This window comes from Microtus oregoni, unplaced genomic scaffold (assembly GCF_018167655.1).
Source record: "Microtus oregoni isolate MIOR12 unplaced genomic scaffold, Mior012 000004F_ref0000308, whole genome shotgun sequence".
In the NCBI taxonomy this organism is placed as follows: Eukaryota; Metazoa; Chordata; class Mammalia; order Rodentia; family Cricetidae; genus Microtus; species Microtus oregoni.
The window spans coordinates 60,140,030-60,166,904 of NW_024543063.1; the positions used below are offsets into that span (position 1 = coordinate 60,140,030).

A 26,875-nucleotide genomic window follows, 5' to 3' on the forward strand; every position below is an offset into this window, starting at 1 on the left:
AAAAAAAGAGAGAGAGAGACAAGTGTAAGAAGGACATAGAGAAGGCTCTTCTATACTGCTAATGGAGTATGACAAGATACACTCACCTTAGCAAAGAGTTTGACAGCTACTGAAAAACTTAAGCAGAGTGAAACAATTCCACTCCTGAATGAAGTGTGTGTGTGTGTGTGTGTGTGTGTGTATGAGAGAGAGAGAGAGAGAGAGAGAGAGAGAGAGAATGTGTGAAGACAAACAATTACAATGTTCACATAAACATCAGTCTCTGAATGCTAATGGCAGCAACATTCATAATACCTAAAAAGTAGAATAATCCAAATACCTGCCAACTAATGAACAGATAAAAGGAGTCTCTCCATATAATGGGATCCATCCATAAAAGGAAGTAAAGCATTTCCACAACCTACAACCTGGATGAGCTTTGTAAACAGCAGGCTAAGTGACAAGAACAGTCCATAGACTATGGAGCAGTCCTAGGCAAATCCACAAACACAGAAGGCAACTGTAACTGCTCAGGGCCAGGGAAAGGTGGTGGATGAGACAGACTAGAGAGCAAGAGTGGGTACAGGGTTTCTCTCAACAAGAATGCTCCTTCAAAGCCACAAACCTACAAGTTTCTATGAATCTCACCAGAAACTCATTTAGAAAGGGGGAAAAATATACTAAACTCCTTGGGGAACCCTAAGTGGCTTCTAGTTTTATCTCATCAAGTTATAATTACAATCAAAGTATCTCCAAAGCCACCTTACCTTCCCCCTTATCACACACCTTTAATCCCAGCTTTCCTCAGACAGAAGCAGGCAGATCTCTGAGTTTGGGGTTACTCTTCTCTACACAGGGAGACTCTGGACCAGACAGAGCTACACAGCAAGACTATGTCTTTAACAAAGAAGAAGAAAAAGAAAAGAAAAAAAGAGAAGAGGAGGAGGAAGAATAAGAGGACGAACAGGAGGAGGAAGAGGAACGGAAGGAGGAGGGAAGAAGAAAAGGAAAGAAGGAAGAAGGGAGTGGGAAGGAGGAAAGAAGGGAAGAGGAAAAAGAAAAAAAAGTTTCTTAACTATCTTCTGAGCAGCCACCCGATAGTCACTAACTGTATACACAGCTAATGATGCCAAGACAGTTAACTGCTTGCTCTCTCTTGCCAAAGCTATACTCAACACTTCATTTCCCCTACTTTAAGAAGCACATTCCACACTTGGGTCTGTCTTTCCTTCTGAGCACCTCCCTTTCTCTTTAACAAAATTTCCAATTCTACTCCACTCTACCAGCTAGTCCTCAGATTCTTTTCAGCAATAAAGTCACGAATCCCTGCTGGCCTCGGTTACAGACTCTAAAAATCCATGGCAGCTGCTCAGACCAGCGAAGGTGGTAGCATGGAAATGCATCTCTGGTCCCTCCTGCACTAGCCAGGGTTCTCCAGAGGAACAGATAGGGATTGAATGAGAGAGGGAGGGAGGGGAAGGGAGAGGAAGGGAGGAGTGGAGGGGAAGGCAGGGGAGAGGAGGAGAGGAAAGGAAAGAAGAGAAGAGAGAGAAAATGTTCCCTGATAGTTTTGTTTGTTTTGACTTTTGTTATGTTTTGTGGTTTTGGTTTTTGGTTGTTTTTATAAGAGAGAACAAGAACATAAAACTGGCTGTAGAGGATCTTGGGGAGAGGAAAGACATGATCAAAGGATATTTATGAAAAGATTTAATAAATAAACAAATCCAATGGCCATAAAAGTGTAGGGTTCATTATAGTGATTTGGCTGATGGGTCTTCAGTACTTCCATATCAATTTCGAGATTTTGTTTTCTAATGCAAAAATCACACTGGTATTTCCAATGCGATTATACTGCATCTATAGATTACAGGGTAGTATGGACTGTCTGTGAATAATCCTTACAATTCATGAACACAGGACATCTTTCCATTTATTTTGTATCTTCTTCCATTTGTTTCATACTACTTTGCAGTTTTCCTGTAGAGATTTTTCACCTCTTTGCACCTCTTTGATTAGATTTATTCGTGGGTAAGGTTTTCTGTGGTTTATGTATGTCCTTTTTGGTTTTTGCAACACAGTATCTGGACTTGAACCCAGGACCTCAGGCATGCTAGGCAAGTGCTATGCCACAGAGCTATATCCTGGCCTGCATAGCTACTGTAACCAAGTCTGTTCTTTAGGTGTCTTTTTTCCAGACAGCTTGTCATTTACATCTCAAGGGCTAGTATTTACATAGTTTGAAAATGTCCTCAATTGATTCAAATGTCTTCATTTGAATTTTTAAATGTCTTCAATTTGAAGAACTATTGTGCTTTTCTGTGTGCACAATTTGTAGGATTGTTTAACTGATAAGACCTATCGTGGAGCTGGTTTGGTTCTGAGCACCCACGTGGCAGCTCACAACCATCAGGAACTCCATCCAGTTCCTAGAGATGCAACTTCTGGTTTCTTTGGATACCAGACATGCATGCGGTGCACAGACATACATGCAGGCACTTATACATGCCAATACAATTAAAATTAAAAGAACAGACACTACACTTGATCTTGGCCAAAAGGCTCAGAAGCAGCCAATTTGTATAATTGTGTGCTAAATTTAGTATTGTTTTTCTTGTTTGAACTTTTCTTAGTTTTCTTTTTTTTCAAGTCTCTATTCCATACATATAAAACTTTTTCATCCTGGCTCAAGTAAACTACACTTTGCAACTTTAAAGCCCTGAAGGAAATCTTTCGGTAATTTTATTTACTTGCAATGTTCTTTCTGAGGCTCTGTCTGAAACACCTGGTAGAGAAGGCAAAGCATTGTCATCTCCCTCTAACTTGACTTCAAGGCAGACAGGCTGAACCACACAATTAATGTGCAGGGAAACCCTGCATTATATCAAACACATCATCCAAACAACACAACTTTTTCCAAGAGTTCTCTGACAATGGCCTCAGAGCATGTCAATGTATTTTAACATAGGGGGAAACCTCCTTCACTAAGAAGTGGGACTTATCGCACATCCTCCATGTTGTTATCTCAGAGACTATCGACTCTCCAAGTAACTGTGTGCTTACTTCACTTTTACACAAATCAGGCAGGCCATGACAATGAGCCTGTTTGTAAATAAGTATATATTAAACATAAATCGGACTGCTAGACCTGAGATCTTGGGGTTCCGCAATTAGATGGGTCCGCACTAAGACGTGTGTTCAATCTGTCATACAAAGTCAGAACTCTTGTCTCTCTTGTTCATTCAGTCCTTGCCCTAATACAGTACCACTTCATCCCTTCTTCCCAATGCATCTCATCAGGAGTCAAAACTGTCAAACATTTCCACAGATAAACAGAAATCTGCTGGCTTTTTTTTTTTATTGTCTGTTGTTATTATAAGGGGTGACAATGTAATCCGCCTCAGGCACCTCTCTCCATCCATGCCAGGCAGGTTCTTCTTTTATCAGAAAGGAGAGTGGGTCATCGCATGTTAGTACATGCTGACACCACTGCTAATAAAAGCAAGATAAGAAGTAGCTGCCCTAAAGGTGCCTTAAGTGCTGGCTCCTGAAAAGACACTTCAGAGTCAGAGGTGGAAAATGGTGTGGGTCAGCCACACATGTCTCAGTCAGGGCAGGCAGGAAGGCAGAGTGAGGCACAGAAGGCCAGCAGGGACACCCAGGTCAGAAGATCACGACCCTGTAGTGTGAGTTAGCAAGATGAGGTAAGCAGACAACACTGGAAGAAGGACACTGATCCCTCAAATGAGCAGCAGAGGTTTGAACAAGACAATCAATCCATCCTGAATCTAACTCTAAACATTAGGAGTGGTCAAGTGTGGCCCTACATGCCTACAATCCCAACACACAGGAGGCTGAGGCACGAGGATCACAAGGCCAAGAACAACCTGGGCTACATAGCAAAAATCTTGACTTAAAAACAAAACAAAAAACAAAAAGGTAGCAGTAACTTTAAAAATCTGCTGATCAATAGTTTTCAAATGTTAATGTTTCAAATTATTAGTATGAGAGAGATATTACCCAACATACAAGCAAATGAAACACACACAGACACTGAGCTATCCTCAGGGACCACATGAAGCTGCAGGACTTGAGAGAGTCCAGGACAGGCAAAGATCACAGAACCACAGAGGAAGATCATAGAACCACAGGGGAAGAAGATCACAGAACCACAGGGGAAGAAGATCACAGAACCACAGGAGAAGAAGATCACAGAACCACAGGGGAAGAAGATCACAGGACCACAGGGGAAGAAGATCACAGAACCACAGGGGAAGAAGATCACAGAACCACAGGGGAAGAAGATCACAGGACCACAGGGGAAGAAGATCACAGAACCACAGGGGAAGAAGATCACAGAACCACAGGAGACGATCACAGAACCACAGGGGAAGATCACAGAACCACAGGGGAAGATCACAGAACCACAGGGGAAGAAGATCACAGAACCACAGGGGAAGAAGATCACAGAACCACAGGGGAAGATCACAGAACCACAGGGGAAGAAGATCACAGAACCACAGGGGAAGAAGATCACAGAATCACAGGGGAAGATCACAGAACCACAGGGGAAGATCACAGAACCACAGGGGAAGATCACAGAACCACAGGGGAAGAAGATCACAGAACCACAGGGGAAGAAGATCACAGAACCACAGGGGAAGATCACAGGACCACAGGGGAAGATCAGATCACAGAACCACAGGGGAAGATCACAGGACCACAGGGGAAGAAGATCACAGGACCACAGGGGAAGAAGATCACAGAACCACAGGGGAAGAAGATCACAGGACCACAGGGGAAGAAGATCACAGGACCACAGGGGAAGAAGATCACAGGACCACAGGGGAAGATCACAGAACCACAGGGGAAGAAGATCACAGAACCACAGGGGAAGAAGATCACAGAACCACAGGGGAAGAAGATCACAGTACCACAGGGGAAGAAGATCACAGAACCACAGGGGAAGAAGATCACAGGACCACAGGGGAAGATCACAGAACCACAGGGGAAGATCACAGGACCACAGCTCACAGGCCTCTTGAGAAGACTCTAGTTCTTTTGATCCATTTAGTATTTCTCTTGATTTCCTGAAGTATAAATGAACCCTCCTCTGGATCATCCATCATATCCCAACCCCAACCACACCCCAGGCTCACTCACAGATAATCTAAGAACAAGTTTACAACAAGCTGCCTTGAGAAATACACAAACATTTTCTAAAATGTAATCTGGAAATATATATGCATTAAGGGCCTTAAAAAATATTACTATCTTTTGCCCAAAGTGTTCTAGGATTCAATAGAGTGTTATTTGAGCTAACAAAATTAATGAAACTGCTAATTAGTCAACCATACGGAATTGTCAAATAAATGATTATATCCATACGGGTCTACTGTGGTTTGGCATTAAAATACTTTTAATATAATTAAAAATGCAAAAGAAAACAACAAAAACAACACACACACACACCAAACAAGCCACGACAGTACTACACAGAATGATCTGATAATAAGCAGATGGAAGCATGGATGAGCTGCTAAATTTACTTAGCAAATAGGAATACCAACTTTGATAATTGCTTTACCAAAAGCAACTCAACTCATATGTTGGTTTTCTTTAAAGTAATTAGTCTATCTGAGACTAATTTGCCCCCCCCCTCAAACACTGCCACATCTTGATGTCATTTGTAGGAATGTAGTCTACTTCCTAACTTTCTCAATCTTCACCCTCCTCTTCTACCACAATGCTGGGCATCTGACCAAAGGGAGATGAGAACGCTGTAGGATGTTCTTCACAACTCCATTATAAAGGGACTCTAGGTGTTCCTATAGAGTCTGTCATAATTAGGTGACATCTGACTGTTTCGTACAGTGCACAATATTGAGAAGTCAACAGATGAATGACAGACTCTTACCTCCGAGGAGCTCAGAGACTAGACTGGCAAATGCACAAACAGATCCAGTGACAGAAGGGTGAAGAAGTGTCTTGAAAACAAGGATGGCAGAGTCAGAGGCTCTCAGACGAAGTAGTATTTGAGAAAACTATTTTCTAGGTGCCACTGGTTTCTCATTCTAGGGATGACTGGTTTCTCATTCTCTCTCCTCTCCTAAATGACCGCCATTACCCGGAAGCCAACTGAAGACGTGTCCAAGGCTGAAAGCAGACACCTGGACACCTTATAGCTGGGCTGATCCACCACCGTACCCACCCCAGTTTCTGCCATAAGATTAAAAAACAAAACAAAACAAACAAAAAATCCTAGCCTAGCAGTCCAGTGGCATCCCATTTCTGGGGACCCATCCCTGCTCCTGGAGCTCTGTGCTCTTTCTCCAATAAATCTTTCTAAATTCACCCTGCTCCCCGACACATACAGACACTACTACACCACACACACACACACACACACACACACACATCGTCCTGTCCCAGAAGTCATTGGCTGAGGATACTCACTCACTGGAAGTTGTGTGTGCCTATAAGTGTATGGTCACCCTAAGTCCTGAGTTGAAGCCCACCTAAGGTGAGAAAGAACCTTTGTCAAAATTAAAGACACTCCCTTGCCCTAGGCACCACAAAGTTATGGGGCAGGGAATTTCATTTGTCCAAAAACAAAAAATGATGCCAAAGCCAAACCTGTGAGAAATGGTCACCAGCAAGGGACATGCTGAGTTGACTTTCCCATTCAGTCCTTCAGCTTAGTAATGGGGAGGACCAAATATGGGCCTTCACAGAGCTGCATCCCAACCTTTACTCTACCTTTTTAAGGATGGCAAAGTACATAGTGGCAGGAAAACCACAGCTCAGAGTCAGAGTCTATGGAATAAAACCAGTGTGACCTTAGCTGTCGCGTGAAGACATGAGACAAAGATGGAAACCAGCAGGACAAAGGCCAGGGCTTGGATGAGAGCGTGGGCAGGAACGTGGCACTCTTTCCTCTGGCACACTCCTGTGATCTTTCCAAGGCCCACTCTGGCCTCAGGTATGTCTCTGCTGGGGAGAGCCCCAAAGGTCAGCTCTTCCTGCCACCCTCACCAGTCGCCATCTGGTTACCCTTTGCTTCCCTCACTGCACTTAGGACTACAAGAGTATGTGCTACTGTTCACTTATGGACTTCCTTCTCCCTACAGCTCAAAGACAGGTACTGCTTGTTCAGCTCGTGGCTGCACGCCTACATTTAGACCAGCGTCCGGTATATATAATTCAATAAATACTTGAGGAGTGAGTGAGTGAGGAGTTAGTGAGTGAGCAAGTGAGTGAGCGAGTGCGCAGCAAGCAGGTGAGTAAAGACTGAGTGAACAGTGAGTGAGTGAGCGAGTGAGTGAGCGAGTGAGTGAGCGAGCGAGTGAGTGAGCGAGTGGAAGGGTGAAAGGAGAAAGGGGAGAGGGAAGCAGGCATGCTGCTCAGACTTGTGGTTTCAATGCTTATCACAACTATGGCACTCTGAGCAAAAATCAGTTACATGAGAGAAAATGTCAAAACACTAAGATTGTGTCTAGCTCTGAAACCTACTTGCAGGCCAACCCCTGACTTATGCTATTTAATAATTTTAGTGCCTTCTGGGGTCTGACAACACTTCCAATTTTGTTGCTTAGCAAATATCTCCATTTTCGCAGAGGTCACTGAGGGTGGGGTCTTACCTGACTTACCTCAGTGACACAGATGAAACAGAAGACTAAAGCTCCAGCTACGTGACTTCTGATGCTCCCATGCCACGCTGGCGTACGGTGTTTGCGCCAGGAGAACAGCCTCAAGCTCTACCTCAGCTTCTCCATTTCAGGACACTTTTTAATTCAGAGTTTCAAATTTAAGGAGAGGCGACAGTGCACTAATGTGGGTTTTCAGTTCGCCAAAGGCCCGTGTGTCAGTTAGAGGCTGTGTTACTGGGAGGTTCTGAAACCCTTGAATATCAGGACCAGAGAGGTCTTCTGGTCACTATGGGTATGTCCTTGAAAAGGATGCTAGAATCCCAACTCCTCTTTCTCCTTGTGTTTGAACCATCAGGTAAGTAGTTGTGTTCTGCCCTACCAGAATGTGTTTATTGCTTTGAACAAATGTAAGAGAGCCAATCAATCATAGACCAGAATCCCCAACACTCAAATAAAGCAGGCCTTGTCTCTTTGAATAAGGAGGCTGTCTCAGTCTTTGGGAAATGACAGAAAGTTAGCACAGACAGCTTCCACCGCAAACTTCCTCTCTTTAAAAACTATATCGCATAGGACTGACTTCTGAAGGCTTTTCCTGGTGTTTTATGTCATTGTGTGAGGTGCAGGTCTCTGAAGCTGGAGCTCACCAACACAGCTAGTCTGGTTGTGTGGTAAGCCCTCAGGATCCACCTGTTTCCGCCCCTCCAGAGCCTTTATATGTGGGTGCTGGGGGTCGGGGTCCAGAGCCTTTATATGTGGGTGCTGGGGGTCCAGATTCAGTTCCTCTGCAAGCACATTACTGACTGAGCCATCTCCCCTGGCCTGACCCCTAAAGTTTTCTAAGGCTTGCTCACAATCAGCTCATTTACTTATGTTTGAACTCCTCCATGATAGAAAAAGTCTTGATCGAATAACATACCAATCATACACCTTCCAACTTCATCATTTATTTTAAGTTTCTATTCATGCTTCCCCATGGTGATCCCTCCTCCCCTTTTGCAGCATTCATAAACACCATGATAAACATTTCATCCTGTGAGCTAGCCCAGGAACTTGCGGACTTGTCTTATATCCTTTACTGCCTAAAGCAGACAACATATGCAAGACAAGAAGGAGCTTAACTGGCAGATGCGTGGATCTAAACTCTGCTACTTGAAACTTAGACCACTTGAGAAAACTGTTTGCTTTCTTCACCACGGCAAGATGCAACCCCTTGGCCTGTTAAAGTTCTCTGAATAAATTTAGCCAAATGAAAAACAAACAGAAAGGGGGGGAAGGAATAGAAAAAAGGGGAAACTTCTATTTCCTGACTGAAGATATATTCAGCCCTCTGATTTTTTTATGCACACTTGAGCGTCCTGTTGACAGCCTTGGAAGTTAAGTACTATGGACTGCTGCACAGAGGTTTCAAACCTTGATGGAAACCAATGGCAGGCTCCTTTTGACAGTCAAATCATGACAAGCACGTTGCAGGCCACTGCCCGTCATTCACCAACATCTCCAACCTGCTCCAGCTGCTTCTCAGCGACTAAGTGAAGGGTCAGAGGTTAAGCTCCAAGAAGCCAGCAATGAAGGGCAACTGTCATGCACCACTGCCTACCGTGGAGCAGCAAGGAGTGGCTGTCTCCTCCGGAACATGCAAAGCGCTCTCACTCTGTCCGGGCAGAGACACATCTGAAGGTCCTAAATGAGACCATTGCCAATTCATGAAGCTCCAAACTGACAGCATGCCATTCAAGCTGTCTCAAATTTGACTTTTTTTCCTATTTCAAATCACAAATGCATGCAAAGTATACAGTTAAGCATGACTCTTCAGCCATGGTTTTAAGCAGGTTTTGCTTTCGACACATACAGAGCCTCAGACACACATACCTTCTTGGATCATAAAAGATAGAAATAAAATGCAAAATTCTTCTTTAAGGAGTTTCTAATAAAGTATGTAATTAAAAACGGAGCAATTAATTTTAAAAAGCTATAAATTTAAAAGAGAATAAGGAGAGGTCTATGAGAGAGTTTGGAGGGGGGAAGGAAAGGGAACGTGATGCAATTGTAATCTCAAAACATGAAAGTAACAAAAAAGACAAGAAATTTATATAGTCATTGTTTAGAAAACCTCATAGATACCTATGAATGGAAATCTTTAAAGGGACTCATTTTATCACATGACCCCAGCACCAGGAGAACTGAGAATACACAGGGCCGTATTTACCGAAACTGTTTAATTTTAAGGACATAATTGTTAAGAGCCTTTTTACACCAATTAGAGTTCACAAAGGTTTAGAGTGCTGCACACGACAAATGCACGTCCTTACACACCTGGAAGTGCATGATGTTTCTGTTTGCCATGCAGTGGAGTTTCATGATCTCAAGTCAGGTATGTACTGTTTCACAAGCCATCTGAGTGTCACTAAAGCAACGGGCAAGGATCCAGAATTAAGTTGAACAGATCTGCTTGCATCCTTCTCATCATCAATATCACTTATAACCACAAAAAGAGCCCAGCGTAGCCGGTATTGGACAGTCTTCGGTGGTATGGGATCTTAGGTGAAAGTTTTGGTCTACAGACATTGCACACTACAGTTGACTCCTTAGCCCTCGTGGGCTAGCGCCATCCTTCCTTAAGTCAGCCTGAAGGAAGAAATCATGATCTGTAAGGAACAAGCCAATACACCCTATTATTAAAACCCATATTGGCTGCCCTATTTTCTAACAACAAAAGCATAGCTATTTTCTTGGTGAGCAGCAGACAGCCTAGCGTAATTGATGTGGAAGTAATGTATGACCATGTACCAACTTTTACTCAGGAAAAAAAAAAAAACAAATTATAAACCCACAGTATTATGTGCAGTTTTGATAAATAAAAAATATCCCAAGCCACAAGCACACATTCAAATACTATATTCATGGCTACTTTAAAAAAAACTGTTATTCAGAAAAAAAGCTACTCAGCCAGCATGGGGGCACATATCTGTGACCCCAGAACTCAGAAGGCAGCAGTAGATGAACCTTTGTAAGTTCAAGGCTGGCTTAGCCTACATGACAAGTTTTGGGCTAGCCAGAGTTAAATGATGAGGGAAATAAGAGAACGTTCTGTAATATAGGGACTTGATAAAGAGGCAAGATGAAATGGATTGTTTTCCCAGAAGGAGCTTGAAGTAGAAAAATCCTTACCAAACATTCAAGCATGTCTATACACAAACATAAAAACTGAATCAGAGCTGTCTTCCCCAAATCTTCATATTCTAGACCTGGGTAGGGAACTCTCATGTTTAATATAAACTGATATAAGACAAACAAAAGAAAATATTCCTGTGGACTCCAGAGTCAACTAATGGCACTCATATTCCTGCAGAATATCCTACACATGAAATTTTAAAATTCATGATAAGTGGGTCTAAGACACTTAAAAAGCAACAAAAACAGACTGGTAATTTAAGAGCGAGAAGATTCCCAAGCAGACCCTAAGGAAAACTTTCTATAGATAATTCAATGTTCAAATTTTTACACTGTCAATAAGGTCTGGAAGTAGCAGGTGCAGAATTAAACCATTTCCAGCCCCAGATCCCAAAGCCAGGAGAAATTCCTTGCTTGGGATTTTAGCTCTTTGAGAAACTGACCAGACCTAAGACCATGGTCTGAAATCCGGGTTGTGTTTCTCATATCATACTGAGGAGAGGGGCTGCAATGGGAAAAGCAAAGCCAGAGCAGAGCTGGGTCTCACAAAGCAGACCACAACAGCTGGTCATAACATTCAGGAGGAAGGATGAGTCTCAACATCTGGTCTCTCTAACCAATGACAAAGTAGATACTCAAAAATGTCTGGGGAATGAATCAGCATGTGGCTTTTTCAGCATTCAGTATCAAGCATTCAACAGAGATAATGGAATGGATCAGAATGTCACTGCCTCCTTAGACATTTGATTCATACCCTCCAATGATCCCAGACAGCTGCTAGCTTCACTTTCCACATCCCCTCCATCATTCCCTCCCCCTTTCCACATCCCAATGCCAATTTCACTATCTGTGAAGTTGTTTTTTATCTGAATATCTGATTCATTAAGAGTAAAATAAGAAAAGTCAGTGGACTCAGCAACATTCAGAAGTAGGCAAATCTATGACTCCAGCCACTCTGGTGCTCCAGAGATGGGGAAGAATGAAGGAACAAACGAGATGAGGAAGAAAATGTGGCCTCAATCCCACACCCCGGTATTGGTTTCCGGAGCTATGAGGATACAAGAGTGCCATCAGACTGGACCAAGTTATTCTCCATCCTCTTCCAATGTGCCTTTTTGTTAGATCCTCTGTAGCACGGCGGCAAAGCTGCATCATTGTTTGGGGACTTCTGTGTATCGCTACAGTTTAATTCTGCATGTTGGGACGGAGAGGAAAGCTACCAGAGGATGCTACTCTTGTCCATGTCAGAACCAGAAGGTAGGATGCCTCTTCACAGGAGTGCCTAAGTGCTTTGTGATGATTGGTCAGAAGCAGGGGCTAGCCCGCGCAGGTGCCCTCTCTCCTCCTTTCATCTGAACAAAGCCAGACATTCTCATTTTACCATATTCACTGTACATGGCCCTGTTGAGTGCAAGGAGTACCCGCTGCCTCCAGGTCATGAAATAATAGTAAAAACTTGATAATCATTCATTGATTTAGTTTTCAGCATACTATATCATTTGAATCCAATGGGAGCATAAAGAGCTATTTGTGAGGTCAACCCCGGTACAGACAGATGCTGACATGCTATTGATGGCAAGGTGGAAAGAAATTGCTAAATACAGCAGATCAATACCTCGTTTCACTGTTACAGCCTTCTGCAGACATAAAATATATATCTTTACAGCTACAAAAATAATAATAATGAAAGTGGGAGATAAATGCTTCCCTCAAGGTAAACTATTTGATTAGCTAAGGGCAAAGGTGACAGCAGCAGTTACACTAAAGTAACTTTATAGTCTTAAATAAAAATAGGAAGAAGAACCACAGATGAAATGGCAAAATGAATCGGGACGCTCAGTGGTTCAGATATAACTCTCAGAAAGCAGTGCTAGATAAACGGCCTCCAAAATCGAAGGTCTCCCTCTAGCTTCTAGACACTCTCCTGAGGTCTACTACGCTCTTATGTGACTTTATACACAATACTTTTCTAATTCAGTATTCTTATTGTTGATGGAGAACACATTGGGAACTACAGCTAAATGAACATTCTTTGAAGTAAAGCTCCGCCCCAAAACCTCAACTGCTAATCTATATACGTATCTATTTGAAAGAAAATTGTTGAAAGTCAATCATTTTAGCACATTGCTAGACATATAAATGTATTTGTGACATGGCCAGGAGATCTCACTATCTTCCTATGGAAAAGGCTGGGGAGATGGCTCAGTCAGTAAAGTGCTGGCACCCAAACATAAGGATCTGGGTTCAGATCCCATCGCTCACATAAATGGCTGAGTACAGACTGCCCATCTGCAATCCCAGAACTGGGGGCAGAGGGGAGAGGATGCCTAAGGTCTGCCAACCTTTTCAGTCTGATAAAATGGTGCACTTTAGGCTCCACGTAACACCCTGTCTCAAATATAAATATAATAAAGGTAACGATCAATTGAGGAAATGCCTGATGTCAATCTCTATCCTGTGTGCACATGCACACATGTGTGCTTACACACACACACACACACATACACACACACACACACGAAATAATTTGCCTAAATGGCAAGATATAGGGTATCTACCATACACAGGAAGTGTAAATACATACTTACTGCTGGCAGAATACATTGCAATGGAAAGGAGGGAGGGAGGGAGAAAAAGAGGGAGGAAGAAAGGGAGGGAGGGAGGGAGGGAGGGAGGGAGGGAGGGAGGGAGGGGGAGGGAGGAAGGGAAGGAGGGAAGAAAACAGAGAAAGAAAAATCCTGAAAAACTTCATGAGCAAGGAGATACTTAGGAAAATTCCTCAAGGATTTGTGGGTCTAAAACAACATCATCAAGTTCACTTCTGTTTCTCAGATGAAAACTCTTTTTGATAAAGATAAAACTCTAAACTCTGAGCTTAAAAACAACCTAGGAGAATTCACCATGAGTAGTATCTTTTTTTCTTTTTCTGTTTTTGTTTTTTTAAGATAGGGTTTCTTTGTGTAACAGTCCTGGCTGTCCTGGAACTCACTTTGTAGACCAGGCTCGTCTGTAACTCACGAAGATCCACTTGCCTCTGCTTCCCAAGTGCTGGGATTAAAAGCGTGCGCCAGCACTGCCCGGCCATCGCATATCTCTAAAAGGCAGTCTGAAGAGTAAGTATCACTGCTTTCAAAAGATTATAGCTACTACATTAGCTTAACCTGAATAACCCAAGGGAAGAACTGTTTATCTTGGATCACAGTTCTTGGCTCCATGGGTTCTGGAACCCTGATGAGGCAGGAGTGTGTAGCAGAAGCTATTCACCCCATTACAGACAAGAAGGAAAGAGAAAAAGACAGAGGCCCTAGATAAGAGACAGTCCATAAGAACACACCCTCAGTCATGTTTTTTTCTGAAGTTTCTAGAACATTCCAAAGTAGCACTGTCAGCTAAGACCAAGTCCCTCATATATTATCCTTTAGGTAGACATTTCATATCCCAACCATAACACCTACCCTACTTATCCCACTGCAATGAATGATTTACTGGAGAAAGAGGATACCGTGCAGGCACACACACACACACACACACACACACCACCCAAAGTCACAGTGATAAAATATCAGTGGATATTAAAATCCTCCTATGCACAATATTCTAAAAGAGAACGCTAAATATTTTTTCCACTGTAGAAACACTGCATTTGGGAGTTGTTTGGCAATTTTTAAACAACGTACTTACCTAAAATGAACTTTACTTAGAAGACACTCAATTTCCCAAAGCCACAGGAAATCTCAAGTAAGTAAAGGATACTAGATAATTACCATTCCTCCACTTTGTAGACCAGGCTGGCCTTGAACTCACAGGAGTGACTCTGTGTGCTGACTGCTAAGTGCTGGAATTAAAGGCGTGTGCCACCACCACATTTTAACACACTGGATATTGTGGGTTTAAGCCTCAGGGAAAAAAAAAAGTAAATTTAGCATAAGAGAAACAAAACCATTCTGGCACTGAGTGGTAACTAGTGAGAGCAGCGGCGGTACACACATGCCTGCTGCCCGTGGATGTCAGAAGGCATCAGATGGCTGGAACAGGAGATACAGATGGTTGTGAAACCCATGTGAGCACTGTAAACTGAACCCAGGTCCTCTGTAAAAGCAGCAAGTTTTGTTAATCCCCTAGCTATGTCTCCAGCCCTGCAAGCTGCTTTAAAAGAGAAGACTAAAACACAGAATGTTCTCATTTTAAAAGCTATGAAAAGTCGAGTGTGGGTTTTCTAAATTATAAGACAACAGACAATTCTAAACAGGAGAATATGTTCAATGTCATAGCAAAGAAAATTTTCTTTTACGCATATGGTGTTTGCGTGCGTGTATGTTTGTGCACCACATGCATGCGTGGAGCCCATGGAAGCCAGAAAAGGGTGCCAAATCCAATGAAAGGGTGCCAAACCCATTGGATCTGAAGTTACAGACAGATGTGAGCTGCCACATGGGTGCTGGGAATTGAGCCCAGGTCCTCTAGCAGAGGAGCCAGTGCTCTTCACTGTTGAGGCATTTCTCAAGCCCCTCCTGTCAATACATTTGAAAACGTTCATTTTGGAAAACAAATATAGTAATCAAAGTATGTTCATGAAGATGAAGACTAAAAAGACAGGGTCAGGGGTATGACTACAGAGCCAAGCAGCGAAGCACTGACTAAAGACGTGCCGGGCCCTGGATTCAACCAACACACAGTGAAGACAACTTAAAGAGGTGACAACTACAGAAGATAGAGACATTACCACAAAGAACCTTCCCCAACATTCCATTAAAAAGTGAAGCTAATCTAAACTTCTAAGAACAAAACGTGTAATGCATTACAAACGGCTCCAGGGCAGAGGAGGGAAGCGCTGCAGTTTATCTCATATTAGCATAATATGGTATCAAAATTAAATGAACAGAGTTCAAAAGGGACTGTTCCTCAGTATTGTCGGAATACTGGCTGCTAAGTTATCCCACCAGCAAAAAGTGCTCTATGGGGCTTCACGAAGAGTGGGCTGCGCAGTGGCTGCACTGTGCATGCCAAACACGGCACACTCACAGATAATCATACAGACCCAGGGAGGACTGCCCTCAGCTTCTAAACTAATCACCACACAGACCCATTTAACTGTTCTAACTGAAAGAGCATAGCGCTGGATTCAGCAGTGTGTTAATGGACGAAGCAGGATTCATCAACTGCATCACCACTAGGAGCTCTATTAAAAACTTAGTCCACCCATAAAAACGAAGACATTATCAAAAGCAGGGCAGTGGTGTTGCATGCCTTTAATCCCAGCACTTGGGAGGCAGAGGCAGGTGGATCTTTGTGAGTTCGAGGCCAGCCTGGTCTACAAGAGCAAGTTCCAACGCTACAGAGAAACCCTGTCTCAAGAAAAAAAAAAAAAAACAGAGTGCTCTTAAAAAAATAAAAAAAATGAAGACATTATCATGTGAAAAAAATATCAAAAACATCAACAAAAACAAAAATGTCAATCCTTCAAAAAATGAATCAAAGATTACTGCCAACTGCTATTATATTGGAACTCAAATTGTGGCCACTAGTGGCATGACTGTCCACTGCTGGTACCACCACTGAGGGTTCTAAAGCGGGAGGAGGGAGGGAAACATTGTCAAAAGGAGAAAGACAGAAGCATATCCACAATAGACATTATCTACCTACCATATACCTTAAAAAAAAAAAAAAAAAAACAGAAAATCAACCAAAAATTTTAGAACAATAAGAATGCATTCTGTCCTGGAGTCAAGGCCATCTTTTATATCAGTCAAAAGATATAACTTCAAAATAATCCATTTACAGTAGAAAGTAAAAGAAAAAACCCACAATAACCAAAAATGCAAATAACCAAAAAATAAACCCCAAACACAATAGTATAGTAACTAAAATTACAGGACTTTCTAAAAATTATCAAATTAAACACATTTAGATGGATAGCATTGCTGAATGAAGTAAACTATAATAGCTCATTCTTTACTAATTTATAAATAATGTAACAGCAACTAAACTGCCAAGGATTTGTGGGACACATGAGGAATCATGAAAAAGTATTTTTTTTTCTTTTAGCTTATCAGGGGAAAAAAATAGTTGCCAAATATACAAGGAAAGATCCCAGGAAAATCTGAAAACAGAGTAAATATGTGTCTTTATACTTCCACACAATAAAAGGAACCACAAAATTATAGCAATTAAAGGAGTGTGTCCATAATAACAAAGCAAAGCAAAATAAAACACTCAGGTGAACATTTAGAGATTCAAATGAATGCGGAAAAAGGGTCAGGCAGAGGCGAGAACTATGGGCCCATTTGAGAGAGGACTACATAACTAACAAATGACAAGTTCCTAAAAACCAGAAAGAAAAGACAAAAGCACCATGGCAAATGAACTAAGACTACAGGAGCCAACAAAGCTCAAAGAACTGCGCAATAAACAGGACCCGAAGAAGTCCTTCAAGGACAAGGGCTAAGAAAATACAAGTTCTCTCTGACCAGCAGCAGCTACTTCTCCGTAGCTGGCTGGGATTTTCACTTTAGGACAGTTCCCAGAGTTTGAAAGAAACTACCAAAGAACATTTTCTTGTATGATTTTTTAAATAAGAAACTGGCGTCTTCTCCCTGTCAGCAAGCGGATGCCCTAAACCAAAGCTCTGGATAAACGCTGACCCACACAGGTCACCTTCTTTCCATTTGCCCTAGGGGAAAAGCCACAGACGTGCAGGGATTTATGTGTAAGAATGTTCACTAAATGATGAACTACAGCAGAAGAAAAAAATGCACATGAAGAAATAACTTATCGCTGTAATGATACAAAAATATTCACAATATATTGAATACTGGTGAGAAAAATACGGTACAAAATATATACCATATAATTCCAACTTTTGTTTAAAATGTATTTTCATAATTGTAGTTCACAAAAACACTCTGAGTTTTTGAAATATATAAAAATTTAAATTATACATATATTTTAAACGAAAGGATCATAGTATGTTTATTGTACATAATAAGCACCATAACAATAATGTGAACAAAACATAAACAGTAACAGTGGTCATCTCTAAAGAACTACAGAGAAATCTTATTCTAAAAACTATAAAAGCCATTTTTCTGTTTCTCTAAAACATTACTGCAACCAGAAAAAAAAAAAACTATTTTAAGCAGTGAATGTTTCATCATCTTATGCCATGCATAGTATGGTTATAACATTTACAAATCCAACTTTTATATTCACATGTGAAAACTAAGTCTATTCCAGGCAGACCTAAGGCAGGGGCAGCCCTTGGCTATCCTGAATATTCTACATACGTCACATCCCTAGATGTTCACTACTGCCAGCGCCATCTCCGAGGTCATGAGTGAAGGGGACGTGACTTGCCCACCAGCATTCAGCTAGCAAGTATCAAGGAAGGGACATGGCAGAGCAGCCTGGCCCCCAGATCTGTGCTCTCAACCCCCACAGCCTCTCCAGATAAGGTACCTTCTGAAACAGCAGGACTGACTTACAACACAAACGCCAGGGCAGAAGCAATAAATTAAGGATGATTCTTTTAAGGCAATGTCTTAGTGAAATGCTATACATATCCAAAAATGTGGTCACTGATCAAAACATTTTTGGAAATCCTTTTTTTTAATTGTCCCCAGAACGCAATAAACAGTCTTCTCTGAAAATTATTCCAAACAGCTAGAAGTCATTCTTAATCAAGGCTTAAGATGATTATACAAACAGCAGCTTTCTGCCTTTTGACACAGCAGCAACCCTGTGCGGTTTTGTCGGCACCAGTCTGCGCTCACTGCCCAGAATACACTCAGGGCGCTGTTTACTATGTGCGCTGCTGTCATTGTTTGCTCGCACGCGCACTCAGTTTCTACTGCACTGAGGTCATCAATGGCAAAATTATACTGCATTGGTTCTTGATTCTCCAGCCCCTAACACATGTATGTCCTGGCTCCCAAAGAGGACTAATTATATCTGAAAGTACTCTACTGAAAAAGCCACGCAAATGCTTTGAGTAATGACACCACAGTAAAGAAAAATATTGCCAAGAGTCTAGCTAGTCTATGAACAAATATGCATAGAGGGCATGTGGAAAAGATTATAATAAAGATGGAAGTTTGATGGAGAGTTTCCAAGTCTCTAAATATTAAGGAAGATAGAACTCGGTTTTTAACAGATCTTGGAATTTCGAGCTCCAGTCCTTTCTTACACGTCACAGGGGCAGAGGTGCAGTAGCGAAGAAGCCTCACGGTCTAAGAAGCAATCTCCAGAACCAAGGATGCAGAAATAGCCATAAACCTCCTCAGACAACAATGCAAAAACCACATCTGCTAAGCAGAAGACACCCGGATGCAGCCGGCCTATGGGTCCAATCGGTGCCTGAAATATAAATCAAAGCACCTGCCGCCCCTGGTACTTATTGACATGCGTTACCTGTGAGTTCTAATGCGTGCAAGATGGCTGTTTTTATTTACAGCACAAACCACAGGCTGAATGTAAAACAAGATGCTTAATAAATCCAGAGGCCCATAAAACACAGCATAACTCAGATGGCAAGGCAGACACTCACTCCTTAATTAAGTGGGTGATGTTCTGCTTAAAACAAAAAGACAACCCAGGGCTGCAGCTTAGATTAAGCACTCAGTGTTGCGAGGGCAGCACCAGCCATTTTCAAGGCGAAGGCTTTAAATCATGAAAAATAAACCATCTAATAGTCCGTATTCAATAGTCAGTAGACAGTCGGGACACAGGCTGATTGGGATTAACACGTCTTCAGCTATAACAAGTAATTTTACAGAGGATTAGTATCTTGATGGTCTGATCAATATGAAGCACCGCTGCTATTACAGATGAGGAGAAATTGCCCCTCTGGTAATAAAGCGTGCGTGTCTCCGCTCTCCTTCATTTGCTCGGTCCATTACTGTAATGGCTCCAGCATTAACAGCTGGGACAATTTAAGCAGCAGGGGTCTGCTGCATTTAAAAGCTGAAATGGTGGCCCTCACCCAGTCCTCCTGTCTGCTTCCGCAGTCCCTCTGCCTGGCTGAGCCTGCCACAGGAGGATGATGTTTTATGGGAACAAGGACTACTATTTCTCAATTATTGTCTCATTAATAGTGCTACCAGCCAATAATGTGACTCAAACAAAAACTGCTTGCAGTATATGACCTGCTGATTTGCCCCCCCTCCCAAAAAGCCACAGTATTTACCCGAATACCAAGGTTGACGTGACAACAGGCTAGTGTGCTGAGAAACTAAAATGTTTGCATTTGTTGGTCCGGTGCTCAGCTCATATTCTCAGGCAAATAAAAAATTAAAACGTTCATGCTGACAGAGGGAAAATTCATCAGCAGAATTTTCCTTCTCTGTTTTCAGAAAACAGTGAATCGACAGACTGCTGTACACGGGAAGAAAATCCTCATTAGCACAGCCCTGGGCCTTGAATCACAGGCAGTTCAGCTCAGTGAGTCGAGGTGGCAGCATCAGCCCATTTTGTATCAGTACTGGAGAAACATGGGCCCCGGAGGCTCTCCTTGAGTGATCCAGTCACTAAGTGATGGTGCCATAGGGCAGACTTAGGGCTGGTGCAGAAATCAGAGCTCTGACGCTTCTGATCACAGCTCTGAACACACTGACTAGCTACCAGCACATCTCCTCGGACCAGATGCAACCTGATAAGGCGCTTCAAAACAAGCTCCTACTTGATTTCCACCAGCCACTAAGTCTCAACTGCCCTTTATCCGCAGGGCAATTCTTCAGTAAAATGGAAGGCATGGTCTCTTTATAAGCAGATCAGTTCCATCACAACACAGCAAACAAATTCACAGCGTAGCACCAGGCGAGGCCTTGGGTAGGAATTTTCATGCAGGACCAGTAGTCAACCTGGTACCCTCAGAAACTAGAATGGGAATTAGAGAAGGCGAGCAGGGGAAGAGGACAAGGGGGCTTCTATCCGAGAGCACTGAGAGCAGGGGTCTGCTGCACAGTACTGTGCACAGCCACATCCAAACTACGGTACGACGTGCTTAAAATGTGCTCCGAGGACGGAGCTCAGGGTAAGGGTTTGTAACACCATTTAAAACACAACGCTTTTCTAATGTTCTGCATGGAAACCTACAGCTCCAACTCGAGACTTACCTTCAAACCCAGAGCAGCCTTACAAAACATGCCAAGAACAAGTGTTTGGAAACATGTCCCTATTGACGCAAATCTTAACTCCTGAATGTGTCCTGACCCAGCCCAATTCCTCCTGCGTTATACCGTGCAATCAACCAGTGAGGCACATTCGTACAATAACACAAACCCAGGCTGATATATAAGATTAGAGGAACGAACTCAGCAGTTCCTAATTCAGCTGTTCTCAACAGTGCCCTTCCTCCCTAAGGCTCCAGAAGTGCCATTCACGATGAGGTCTTCTAGAAACCAGAAAGGCACACTTCCAAAATAACCCTATCAAGAAATCTACCCCGTGTACCCATTAATACCAGTACTCAGGAGGTTGAAGCAGAATTAACACAAGTTCTAGGCCAGTCTGGGCTACGCGGTAAACTTGAGGTCCGTCGGGACTACATAGTGCGGCACTATTTCAAAACAAAGAAAGGAAGGGAGGAAAGGAGACGAGGGCAGGAAGAAAGAGAAAAAAAAAATCTACCCTTAAAAAAAAGGCTAACAAAATACATTAAACACACAAGGCTAACTAGTAGTCTAAAAACTGAAGGAAAACACTGGAAACTACTGCTGACCACTGCCAGTGTACATGTTCAATGGATGAATCCTGATTCTCAAAATTAATTGCCATACCATTAGTGTGTGACTAATTTTAAATCCCTAAGTACCTAATCATTTTCCATTATTTCTTTCAAACTCTACTTCCATCTCTATTAGGAAGTCTCATGGCTAATACAAGTGGCACTCTTGAGAATTCATTTAATAAATATTTATGGGACATTTGCTATGTGTCTGGCAAAATGTTAAATGCTGAGAATAATATGGAAAGTGGAAAAATTTAAAAAAAAAAAAAGAGCAGACCTGAATTTCTTCAACCATATCGTCTAAATGCCCAAAGTTGGATCGCTAATGTTAGAGCAGGACGGACGGAGGCGACATGGAAACACAAGAGAGGAGATAGGCATCTCCAGAAGCAGAATTGTCCTTTCGATCAGAACTAAGGGCCACAGTCTCCTTGAGAAAGTGGAGAGCGTGTGCTATGGCACCAGGGGCTGCAGGCTTTGTAGGGCTTGAAGAGGAAGGGGCACATCAGGGTGGGAGACCAGTAGATAATTTTCTGGCCTTGTTTCTGCCTCTGCAGTTTAGGATGGGAACTGTCTGTATTGGCGATTATTCCTGAATTTGGCAGGAGGACGGGGGGGGGGGGGGGGGGGGGGGTACTTCTATGCAAGCATTTGCCAGATTGAGATATTTTTAGCCTTTAAATAAACTCTGACAAAACAAATGTACTCAGTAGCTGGGAAAGTGGTGCTAGAAATATTCACTGTTATTGGTCACGTGATATCATATACCACACACTGGAGGCTCCCCGCCACACAGTCTTCCCTCAGCAGACACTGCTAATGTCTCTCTCCTACATGGAAGACACAGCCACTAGAAAAAGGATTCCCCAGGGGCTGGAGAGATGGCTCAGCGGTTAAGAGCATTGCGTGCTCTTCCAAAGGACCAGAGTTCAATTCCCAGCAACCACATGGTGGCTCACAACCATCTGTAATGAGATCTGGTGCCCTCTTCTAGCCTGCAGGCATATATGCAAACAGAATATTGTATTCATAATAAATAAATAAATATTTTTTTAAAAAAGAAAAAGGATTCCCCACAAAAGGTGTTTTCGGGTAAGCACTATAATAGTTGTTCAAAGTTCCCAATACTTGGATGAGAGGGGAGACAGTGAATTTCATCTTGAAAATCAACACGACAATGTAAAGCAGGCCTGAGAAAACGGAGAGCAACAATAACTGCCACTCAATGGGTCTGCGCATTAAACATCTGGGGAGGTGTTCAACGAGATCTGGAAACTAGAATCAAATATTGAAGGCAACAAAACACAACCAGCAAAGAAGGCAGTATGACTGGAAAACCATGAAAAAATATAGAAGGATTTGGGAGAAAGAAAATTTAAAAAAAAAAAAAAAGAGGGCACAGCAGAATCTTTCAGAGGGGGTTTTAAGAACCTGAGACTGTGAACTATCTGCACTGAATTTTCATCCCTATTTCCAAAGCTGCACCCCTAAAACCATGGGCTCTTGGAAGTACTGAGTGTCTTAGGTAGCCTCATGAGCTGATGGCCGGCCATGTGGCAGCCATGAAGCAAGATGGGAGCTTAGAAAATCATACCCTGACGCAGGGTGTTTCGGCTTGTTGAGTACTTTGAACTAAGAGATATGGGAAGGCTTCGGAACCTCCTGGACAGAAACAAGTTAAAACGAGGGATCCTCTCTTATCTAGGACGAGTCAGTGTAAGTTGAGGTTCTTTTCTCAAACAACCATAAAGCCTAAGAATATTACTGTAACTTCCCAACCTTTCTAAGAGAAGGCCATGACATGGAAGCCCCTCATTTCAGGAGTGCCCTGTCCCAGGCTTAGGAGGAAGAATTACACAGGAGTCTAGAACATACCAGGCAGGGCCCCGTGAGTTTCCCATTCAGCTTTTCCATAAGATCCAGCTTCATCCAGCCCCATGTCTATCCGAGTAGCTATTCTTCACCAAAAACTTCCTGAAACTTTGGGTCTTCCTTCTCAGGGCTCCCGTGTCAGGTGAATAAATCGGATATGTTTTTTCTTTAGCTGGAACTCCAGTCATGGAATTCAGAGTGGGTCTCTACCCCTCATTTAATCTCTTCAAATGCCCTCACAGACACCAATGTATGTCTAGTCTCCTTGGCGAACCTAAGTCCAACCAAGTTGTAATGAATATTAAACATCACAAACTTGTTCCGGGATCTTCTCAACAACTGAACACGTGGTGGTTACTGAAGTCTGGCCCAGCTGGAGAAGGCAAAAAATCTTTGTACCTCTTCCTGGACACCTGGCTCATACATTTGTCATGGCTATACCCTTCACAATATCCTTTATAATTGTCCTAGCTTGCTTCTGCTGCTATGGAAAAAACACCACAACAAAAGCAACTGAGGGCAGGGATATTTCATCTTACAGGTTATTGTCACCCATGAAGGGATGCCAACATAGGAACCAATGGTGGCAAACAAGTCATGGATGAGCACGGGTGACTGGCTTGCTTTCCCTAAGGTATTCCTTATAGTCCAGGCACACTCAAAAAGGATGGCACTGCCCACAGTGCCCAGGCCCTCCAACATCAGTTAGCAATTAAGAAAAAGTCCCATGGACAGGCCCACAGGCCAGTCCAGTGGAGGCAGTTCCTCGGTTGTGGTTCCCACTTCTTGTGTTTCAAGCTGACACTGAGCTATGTCAGTAATAAATCCCCCCATCTTCTGCACAAGTCACTCAAGTCTCCCAATATCCGAGAACCACAAAGAAGCCACTAGAACAATCCTTTTCACGTGGCAATTACTGCTTGTTTTAACTATACCTTTAGAGTACTTTTAACTTCACTTTTTGAAAATGTGTTTTTTCCCCTTCATACATTCTTCCAGTTTTATTTTGTTTGTTTATTCGATATTTGGCTAACACACAGGATGCTATGGATATTCCACTTGTCTGGGGGAGCCTGAAATCCTGAAATTCCTCCTCTATGTGAAATTCCTCCATTTCTCAACATCAAAAAGTAACTCACTTGATCCAAAAAAACACCCCTATAGACCTGGATGAAATTGCAGACCATATGATCTCCCTTCCTCATCAAAAAATTACCCACTCAAACTGCATGACCTGCATACAACAGCCACAATAAAACATCAGACAAAGAAGAACATACAAAGCTGGGCAAAGTGGTACATGCACATAACTCCAGCACTTGGGAGGCAAAAACAGGTGGATCTCTTTAGCAGTCTGGAAGTCCAGCTCCCAGGCCACTACCCAGGATGACTTAGAGAAATTCTCAGGAGTAAGGACTGCAGATTTCTATAGCAACACACATATCTGAGGGTCATTTTCTTTTATTGTCTATAATTTCCTAGCTCTAATTCTTTAGTTCCAATTCTGTAATTTTAAATCTTTTTCTAATTCTCTGTTTCAGTTCTCCTTGCTTTTTTTTCATCTGGCTTAAAATAAAAACACTTCTTATAGGAGGTTTAGGGTAATATAAAAAAGTTACAAGGGTCACATCTCATAGGGCATAGCACATTCCTTGGGCAAGTGATAAGGGCAGAGTCATTTACCATAGCAACATGAAGTGTCAAGGTTTCTGGTGTAAGACTGTGATCAGAAGCTGGAGACACAGTGCCCAGCTGTGAGACATAGTTCTTTAGCAAGTGAAGAATTGGCATGATTTTTTTTAGGTTTCTTTGTGTTGATAACCTTGGTTAGATACCTGCGACTCTTACCTTGTGCATATCCAGAAAGTTTTTAACTTAAGATCCATTTATGAAAACCTTTAGTCTAGTTTGAACTTGTGCTGAGGTAAAAATGAGCTAATTGTAGTAGTTTGTCTAAACTGAGAAGAAATCATTTCCTGATATTAGTCTGGGTAAAAGGAACAAAGCAGACTTTTAAATGCCTTACAATCTTTATGGGACAATAGATCTAGTCACAAAGCATATCTTCTATATATCAAAATCATACAGCTTGGTGAGAAGTCATCTTCCTGACCATCCACAGGTATATGTGCCCATAAGATTGAGAGGCAATCATGAGATTACATAAACATATCATATGAGATTACACACTACAGTGCAGGTATGGGAGAGACACCAAAGCTGCTTCTGTGTGTGTGAAACTACAGACAGGAGCAACAGTTTCCAGGGTGGGTGGTCCCACAGGTTATATCTGGGTGGGATTCTCCTCCATCAGAGAGAATCATTCCTCTGGTGGGTTGACATCTGAATACTAGTCACCTGCTGTATACTTCTATGGCCCTTAACAGATCTCTATGGATTCAAGGCCAGCCTGATTTATACAGTGAGTTCCAGGACAGCCAGGGCTACATAGGAAGACCCTGAATTAAGAAGAGAGAGAAAGAAAGAGAGGGAGAAAAGAAGAACATATGACCATTACACAGACTTTGTGCTCACGACAAAGTCTGACTCCTTTAAAGATGGAGAAAAGTAAAAACTAATTTAAGTGATATTAAGGAAGAAGGCTAGGCAAGCCAGGTGGCTCAGCAGGTAAGTTACCTGCCATCAGGCCTAATGGCCTGAGTTCAATTCAAACTGTAACCACAACACTCAAATTCTATAAAGAAACACACATGCATACAATAAATAAATATTTTTTTAAAAAAATAAAAATAAAAAGCAGACCAGCTGGGCATGTAGCTCAGTAGTAGGCCACCTGCCTGGCATAATCAAGGTTCTTAGTTCCACTGCAAGTACCACCAAAAAAAAAAAAAAAAATGACAATGAAGGAGACCAGATTATAGAAAAAGAGACATGAGATCAAAAGGGAATGGCCAATCCTGAACTGACACCTGGACCAAGGGAAAAAATGCCAAAGCATATACTCTTAGAACAATTAGCAAGTGGGACTAGGGACTACGGGTTAAGTAAGTATTGCATCTGCATTAATGTCTCTGAAATTGACAACTGGAGGTGTTTATACGTACTAGACTTTCCCTGTTTTTCAAGAAATACATGCTGAATCATTTAAGGAGGACTGAAATCTCCTTATCACTTGTAAGGTTTGTTAAAAAGAAAATAGTGACAGGTGCAGCTCAGTGCTCGAGGTTACCTAGCAAGTACAAAGCCCCGTGTTCAATCCCCAGCACACACAAAAACTATGCTACGTAGCAGTCATGGTTCAGACGTATACATGAGGGTGGGGGCTGCAGAAAAGCTGACACAGCAAGATGGCACCCTGCAAACTGAGACATTGGCCTAGGGTTCTATTTCTCCAGTTCTTTTCTAAGGTTTATATTATCTTCAAATAACAAATAAACTCTGAAGAGAATAGCAAATTCGATGAAGGCCACACCTACTTTGCCCCTGGAGCATACACATGCACATTCATATACATGCATATAGG

General features: G+C 42.3%; 1 protein-coding gene and 1 pseudogene across 1 annotated transcript in view; both read right to left on the reverse strand.

The window, feature by feature from the left end:
• Fto (FTO alpha-ketoglutarate dependent dioxygenase) overlaps positions 1–26,875 on the reverse strand; it is a 348,414-nt gene that overhangs the window by 316,538 nt on the left and 5,001 nt on the right. The gene's annotated exons all lie outside the window — the stretch shown is intronic.
• LOC121447689 lies at positions 2,405–2,550 on the reverse strand (annotated as a pseudogene).